This window comes from Mytilus edulis, chromosome 7, assembly GCF_963676685.1.
Source record: "Mytilus edulis chromosome 7, xbMytEdul2.2, whole genome shotgun sequence".
NCBI lineage: Eukaryota > Metazoa > Mollusca > Bivalvia > Mytilida > Mytilidae > Mytilus > Mytilus edulis.
This window is the reverse complement of record NC_092350.1, coordinates 20,624,302-20,633,343: the sequence shown is the minus strand read 5'-3', so window position 1 is coordinate 20,633,343 and position 9,042 is coordinate 20,624,302.

Here is a 9,042-nt window from a genome sequence, read left to right as displayed (position 1 = left end):
AGACCAGCTTTTGACCATCTTTGTCCCTTCTTCTTTTGTACACTCATTCAGGGTTATCTCATTTAGTAAATGCTTCATGGTATATTGTATATGTATGTATCATATTATTTTGGGCATTCTCTTTATATTTTAACCTATATATTGTAGTATTTATTGTGAATAGATTTCATCATTTCTGTTAAACACAATAACCACTGAAAACAGTTTTTGGTTCCTCTCTTTCTGAATTTACTGTATATTTATATAGTTCTTATGCAAGATTTGAAGGGTTAAGATACATGTTTAACATTATATAACAACTGTTGTTCCTCAATTAAAAAACATGTTTTTTTGTCACATTACCGCTAAAATCTCATTTAAAAGCTTTTGATAAAATTCATAATACTATGTTTATATCCTCATATAAGATGTTGACAGCTAGATCTATGTTTCATCATTGTATACTCTGCTAAAATATTATGTCCTTTTATCTTAGGTGCTTTGTATCTAAATGTGCAGTATTGATGCATATTGAATTATTTTGGGTTATTCATAGCCCCCAATATTATTGAATATTTCACATCTATTTGTTATGAATTCGTTTTGGGTAAATAGTCGACTGATATTCTGATCATGCTTTACTCTAACCAAACTGATATATTAGAAGACTATTGACCTGCTCTATCTGTTTCTTCTTTCTGTACTTAAAATATTCATCGTCATTGATACTCATATTGTGATATCAACACTTTCAGTTTTCAGACCAGAGCTATATCATAAATATTTAGAAGGAATCCACCTCATGTTGTGTACACATTGGGATAATTTGTTGATTTGTTCAATTAGAATATTATGTATGGAACAGATACATTGAATAAATAATGCAAAAGAACTTAATTTTACTCCTAATTGTTTAAAAGGGTTGTTAGTAAAACAAGTGCCATAGAAATACAGGAATACTACCCTTTGCAGATGCCTATATTAAGCGAAATTTATTAATGATTGTATTCCTGTTTTTGATAGTTAAATATTCCAAAACAATTAAATTATATGAAAATACTATCTAATAGAAATCATATCTTTATTAAGAACTAGCAAGATCCATCTAAATTGTTATGTTGGTTTGGAAACCATTAAAATACTTGAAAAGTCAATTTCAGAAGAAAGATGGCAAACTGCAGTTTATATCTCACAAATTTGTTTCTCAGTAGAGAATTTTGATATTGACTTGCAATAATACTTTAATGGTCATTTTATTTATCTAACATAATGATGGGTATTGTAATCAGATCTGTACCAGTCAAGAAATATAAGATAAAAATTCATTCATGTTCTTTTCTTTTATCCATCATCATTTCAAAAAAATATTGAAATAATAGTAGCATTGTTTGATGTGCATGTTGTAATAATGTTCACTGGAAAAAAATGTCATCCTTATTTTGGAATTTCGGATACAAGCATTTATGATTATATCTCATACATTGAAACTTGTGTTGTAAGTGGTTTTGTCATTTAAAGATTTAAAGGTTTAGCTAACAATAGTCTATAGAAAAAGAGACTGGTGTTTAGATTAAAATTAAAAAGTATGCTCAATTGTTTTTTACAAGTATGCATGTCTTAATATACTGGGAAATCAAATGTATTTGTATGCTAGTCAGATTGAGTGAACTTTGAAATGAGATTTATTTATTGTTCATGTTTTATATTAGTAAAATTTGTTAGGACATTTGGGATATGGTAATTTGTTTGTTAAATGTTTTATATGTAATACTTTTATTTATCATATTGTTAGGAATTGGTATTTTTAGTCTTTGAAAAAACCCACTCACAGTCGATGCAAGACAGATTTGCCTAATGATATGTATGTAATACACATGTACAGTATGATTAATGTTTAAATTTGTAAAACTATCACAGGGAAAATAAATCAGTATGATTCAGAATATAAGCTATTAATTGCATTGTACCCAATAAAAATAAAACGGTTTTGATGCACTGCCTTTGATATTAGCGGGCAATTTGTTTCCAAGTTTGTCCATCTGTCTCATATAAAGGTAAAAGCTTTGGTTTAAAATGTTTAAGAAAATTTGAAATTCTGGTCAAGTCACACAACCTTAAAAATGAGTTTACATATATGGAATCACGTGGGAAAAAATGCCTGTGTATGAAGATCAATGCCAAGTTAGGATTTTGACCAAGAATTCCAGGTTCACTAAACATGGAAAACGTTTTAGGATAAGTTTTTGTGTAAGTTAATGGGATATAAGGTTTTTGACCAAGTTTTTATGGTTCACTTAATATTGAAACATATTAGATTAAGTGCTGGTTCAGGGTAGTTTATTATTAAGTTATAGTCACATCAACTTGAAACATGCAAAAAGTGTAGTACACATGTTAAGTATTTTTAGGATGCAAAATCAAAAAAAATATATGCCAAAGTAATGTTTTTAACCAGATTGTATTGTTAATTGAACATGAAAATTTGATAGTGAGAGAGGGCATGGTTCCAATTGACACATTTTCTTGTATACCCTTTGCTTTAATGAAACAACAGAAACTGGAGTATCTGTTATTGACATGTAAGCTGGCTTCTGAAAAGCTGCTGTTAAAAATGCTTAAATTTTATACTCATTGAATGTGCAAAAAGCTTGGTCAAAGTATATATCTGATTCTTATTAATACAACTCAGCAAGTGCTAGTTGTATTCATATTGCATAATTTATATTTTATATTGCTATAGATGAATAGATAATTATAATTGTATGATAATGATAATGATTTCAGTTGCATTTGATTGATGTGTTTTGTTGATGAGCTTTTCATGAAATTAAAAAACTGTGATAAAATTTTGATTAAACAGGACCCTAATTGTAATCATAATCAAATTATGAAGTTACATATTTTTTGTAGGTGTTTGTCTCATAAGTATGTCTTTACAGTGTTCAAGTCACCAAGGTACCGTTATCTTCTTGTAAAGTGGGAGACACTAACTTTTTAAAAGATAATTGTGTTAGTTTTAAGTTGGTAGTAGAGGTTAAATTTGAATTGAGGATTATTTATAAAGTTAATTTATACTCACTGATAACATGTGCAATAGTGTTGACATTTATCTTGACTGTTAGATAATTCATGGTCTCTGGCTTAGTAATAAAAATTCTAGTTTGTTTACTGCCATTTCTTATAAAGTAATGTCACTTACAGAATTCCAAACTTACTTAAAAGTTCATTAAATGTTTAGGCCTTGATTAAAGTTCAAGTTTAAGGAAATCTGGGAGATGTTTTATTGAATATAATTATCAAAGCATAAATGAATGTTTTTCAGCACGAAGGTAAAAGTTTATGTTTTTAATAGTGTGTCATTTATCTGCAGTTCTTAGATGCAATTTGAAAATTCATATCTTTTTTGTGCAGTTGAAAGAGAGATATAGGTTAAACTCAAGATTTCTGATGCAATGTTTAACTATTAACTGACTGAAACTTTTTTTTGTTATGTATGTTTTATAGAAATGTTACAATATTTGAATTGTAGATTAGATTATTTATTTCTTATATATGGCTTTTGACATTACAGTTGCTTGTCTGTTTATATCAAATTCTTAAAAAAACTAGTTTATTATCAATTAGTTATGAGTTCCATCTATTGTACACAAAATTTATAATGAAAGTAAACAATACATTTTTGGCTTGGCTCCATTAAAGTTGATTGTATAATTAAAAAAAAAGTGTTTATTCTTCTACAATTTTACTAACTCAAATTATTTTCCACAACACTATAAGATTTACTTAAAAATGAAAAGTGTGCTAGAAATAGTTTATACACTATCAAACTTGATAGATACCTAGAAGAAATAAAGGTACAAGACAATTATCTACTACAGTTTGTTGTTTATTGAGACATTTCCACCCCAAACAACCCATTTTTTCAGCTTTTATGAAAAGAAATACTAATATTCTTTTTAACTAGATTAACAAGTTAATAGTCCATTTGAAGAACATATAACATTTTCATTTATATCAAATATTAGAAATTTTTCAAAATTAATGAATAAAATCGTATTTAATGTTATTGAAAAGAAATACAGTCAAGGTTAGCAAAAGTTAGAATAAAGTCACAGAATAGGAATTGATTCTTGGATGTAAAAATCATGATAGTCCAGGCTTTCTTTTATAATGTATCTGTTGAAATTTTGATTTAAAAAACATTTGAATACACATCTTATGCTTTTACAGGTCAGAGAATATTCTTTGTTGAATCATGGAATAAGATTTCTTTTTTTTTTCCATTTTTAACTATTATATGAAAATGTTATTTTGATTTATAACAATTATTTGAATACTATTTGTCATGTCCATGGTAGTATTGACATACTGTAGTTAAACAAATTGAAAGATTATCTAATTCACATATGCACAGAAAAGTACTATTTGAAACCTTTATTTATACTGCTGTTTAAGTTTATACTTGCATTTATTTGTTTTCTTTATTATAAAGGAATTTCAAGTATGTCAACTTTCCTAATAAATAAAAATTATTATACAACCATGTTTTGTCCCAAGATTTCTTGCCAAATTTGTTAATTTCTATAGTAAAATAAGGACTCCTTACTAAGGATATGTCATATAATTGCAAATGAGATTACAGTCCAAATGATGAGAATATAAGCAACTTTATGTCACTGTATTGCCTGCGACAATGAGCAAAACCATATTTTTGTCCAGATCAATTTCTTATTTTTCAAGTATTAAAAAAACAAAACCATGGCAACTGAAGAAACACAACATTATAAAGATATAACATAAGCAAACTAGCAACTGATGAGCAACACAAACCCAAAATAAACCAGGAAGATGTTAGATGTTCTAGAAAAGAAAGAAGGATTCTGCTCTACACACGGTACCAACTGTTCACTCTTGTTCAGACAGAGGACACGTCTTATATGTAACATTGCAATATTTGTAAGACCACAACTAAATTGCAACAAGAATTCTACATCAAATGAAGTTGAGTAATTTATTTGAGTTTGTCCCAATTGATTTCTGGGCATGTTAATAGACACACATGTTTTCATTGTCAAGAATTCTGAAGCAAATAACACACAATACTCCAATAAAAGACTCCCTTCACTATCATTTGATATGAGCAATCCATAAAACTGCACAGTACATTAGTAATATATAACAAACGATTTTTATTTTTTATACTTGCTCGATAAGTTGGTAAAATTTAACATTTAAACCTTAATATTGTCCTCCACTCTACTCCATGCACTGTTGCATTATTTTACCATCAGACTGTTTTAGTTCCTATAGGAAAACATCTGTCAAACACTACCATCGGATATCTAAGAATTTAAACTTAGGAAAGGTATCATAGTCAGTAGAAAACAGCTGTTTCACAAACCACGTCTCTTTTGCGGAGATATATGATATTCATAGATATTTTGTTTTGTTTACCCACTGGTTACCAGATATGATCTCCATATTTCATCTTGCAGAGATCTTACCAGTATAAGTATATATGAATAGCGGGCAAATTGAAAACTGTGGAAGGGAAGTGTAGTACAGAATTTTAGTATATGTTTAAACTCTTAGAAGTTCGTGGCATATACATGTTGAAAATATTTTGACCCTTTGAACAAAATGGTGGTGCATATGAGCTTCCATTTTAAGAATAAATTTTTGCTTTTTTTTTTTTTTGCTCAAACATTGTTGTCCAAATAATGGAATTTTTAGCGACTGGCATACAAGTGAGAGGTTTAGCTAGCTACACTTTTCTGCACAAAGACATAGTTTTTTTCCGGTTTTCATAAAGTCACGGGCATCATTTTCTTACAGGTTTAAATAATTTTGACATTTGAATTTGAAAAGTGTGGAGACAATTGTTATTTTTACGGGAAATTAAAGATGTTGACAATTATGAGACTAACAAACAACCAAACAAAGCCATGGCAAAAAAACAAAACAAAAAAAAACCCCACAAATAACAGAAAAACTCCAGTAGACAAGCATAGTACAATAATACATAGGAATAGTTACATAATATTGAAGTGGGAGTTGTCTATTGCTTGTTATAAGTGCCACAATTGTTGTCTGTTATGTTTTATTGTTGTTTTGTTTTGTATATGTTTTTATATGTGTTCATGTGTTTCAGCGATGATCTTTTTGTACTGGATATATACTAAATAAAATTAGTTAGTTAGTTAGTTCATACGAAACTAAACACTGATTAATTAGAACTCAAACAAAAATTGAAGGTTTTTCTTATATGCTCTTGAAAGGTAAACTGATTCTGCTCCATGTGTGGCACCCGTCGTATTCACCATGAAAGTACAAACAATAATGCATTCACAACGGTTTCGGAAATACTAAACATTTACGAAATGCCTCCTTATTATTAAATGTACTTGTTTGGCATGTCGTTTTCTGATCCTTGATTTTATTGTTTTAATCAGAATAAAGTAATAAATTGTAACGTACTCATGGCGAGAAAATGGAAGAACCAAATATCAAGTAGTAAAAACCTTAAATTTTAGGGCGCGGAACATAAACGGTTTTATTTTTATGACTACAAAATTGTGATTAATAAAGTCAGTTCAATTAAAGTTAAACAAGATGCAAGGTTTTACAATAATATATTTTTGCATGTATACAAAATACGGTATTTATTATGTTGAAATATAATGAAACTAAAAATTGTTTACTGCAATTTTCTCCACATAATAAGTATCAGTTTATAACAGTGACATCTTATGTGAAAATTAACTACGAGATGTCATTTAATACGAAAATACATGCAAAAAAGAAAATAGACTTTTGCAGCATTAATTTTAAGGCAATCACATTTAAAGATTATCCTTTTACGTTAAGAATTTGATATGCTGTTGTTGAATTAGTAGTATAAAGTTATACATTTTATCAATTTCGTATTTAATATGAATTTTGCCCACGAAAATCGATAAATAATATTCACAAATGTAATACCTCGTTTTTTAAAGTGCTACTTTTATGCGTCGAACTCTTCTATCCAAACGTGTTATCTATGATTGTGATAGTTGTATTTGACACAATTTGGAATTTTCTATCTTAACTGTTTTTCCACTTCGTGTTTGATTTGGTCGTCTAACTGTTTCGATTCGAGACGAAATGTTTAGTTTTCCAAAACATTCTGATGTAAGCTACTTCCTAAATTATTCATCTTAATACTGATTTCCAAAACTAGGATTGATAGGTACATTTCTATGCACAATGATAGCATGTATATTGCACTTTGTAAATACAGCTGTTTTCAAAACATGCCTCTTTTGAGGAGATCTTGAATATTCATAGAAAATTAATTGTGTTTACATTCTGGTTCCCAGTTATGCTCTCTGTGTTCCATCTTACAGAGACATAGCTTGGGAATGTTACCAGTAAATAAACATGTGCATATTGTTTACATTGAAATCTGTGGTAACCTTTCATTCGATGTAGGGGTAGTTAAGAAAATTAGTGTTAGTTTAAACTATGAGAAGTTCATGGCATATAATCTTTGAAAATATGCCGCACAGCCCTATATTTTGACCTTTGAAAAAACAATGTGGTGCATATGAACTTTCAATTCTAGGATAAGATTTTTTTCAAAACTTCAAAGTTAATGTGGTACAGTTTTAGCCGTAAATGGAGTTCCGATTGGAAATTGCATTGTCAATATTTACAGAAATGCAACCTGAAGAGGCATTTTCGGGATCTGGTTTTTTGTATAGCTAGCTGAACCTCACACTGGTATGAAAGTTATTTTTAGTTTCGTTATTTGGTTAATTTTATCGATTTTATTGTTACTTTAATGATTTTGTATTAACATAGTGTCATATAAAAAATTTATTCGTTCAGTTTGTGTTCACTTGTCTTTTTGAGTTAAGCCATTTCACGTGATATTTGTAGTGAGTCTTTTATGTTGCGAGGTTACACTATTGTTTCGGGTAAGGGTGAAGGTTGATACCTATGAAAAAGTTTAAACCTTCTGCATTTGTTTGCTATTTCCAAAGTCAGGAACCTGATGTTGAATAGTTGTCGTTTGTGATGTGGTTCATTAGTGTTTCATGTTTCTCGTTTGTTATATATATTAGACCATTTTGGTTTCCCATTTGAATTGTTTCACACTAGTCATTTATTGCTTGCTGTTCGGTCTGAGTCAAGGCTCCGTGTTCAAGACCTTACTTTGACCTATCCTATTATTAATTGGACGGAGAGTTATGTCATCAGCACTCATATCTCTTCTTGTATCTATTTACATTTCCAGCATATAGACTCTATAAATCAAGACCGTCCTATATCATTTGTGAAGAAGAAACTCAATATATGAATCATTACCTCGTGGTAAATTCTGAAGAACTAGCCAGAGTTAAAGCAAAATCCTAAAACAGATAATGATATGACTTAAACAGATTTAAAAAGAAATCCTGGTTTAAAGAATACATGTTCTCTCTCAAACAAAAATACCAAATGCTTACTTCAAATTTAATTGCAATAACTTCCTGTTGGCATTTTAAGGCCCCATTTCCAAGGATATGAATGCAAAATTACTTATTTTATCAAATGATATATATAATCGTTAAAAAGATAATTCATGCTTTGTAGGCAAAATAATGTGCAAATACAATAAAAGAGGGACGAAAGATACCAAAGGGACAGTCAAACTCATAAATCTAAAACAAACTGACAACGCCATGGCTAAAAATAAAAAAGACAAACAGAAAAACAATAGTACACACGACACAACATAGAAAACTAAAGAATAAACAACACGAACCCCACCAAAAACTAGGGTTGATTTCAGGTGCTCCGGAAGGGTAAGCAGATCCTGCTCCACATGTGGCACCCGTCGTGTTGCTTAAGTGATTACAAATCCGGTAAATAGTCTAATTCGGTAGGTCATATTCATGAAAGGGAAGGGGATTGTAGTTACGACATAAGGAATAATCTAACTTTAAACCATTTGTACCTTGCAATTGATTCGTGATACAAAAATACTAAACAATAAATTGGTATTTCTCTTTATCACAGTGATATGTGTTAATTTATCGT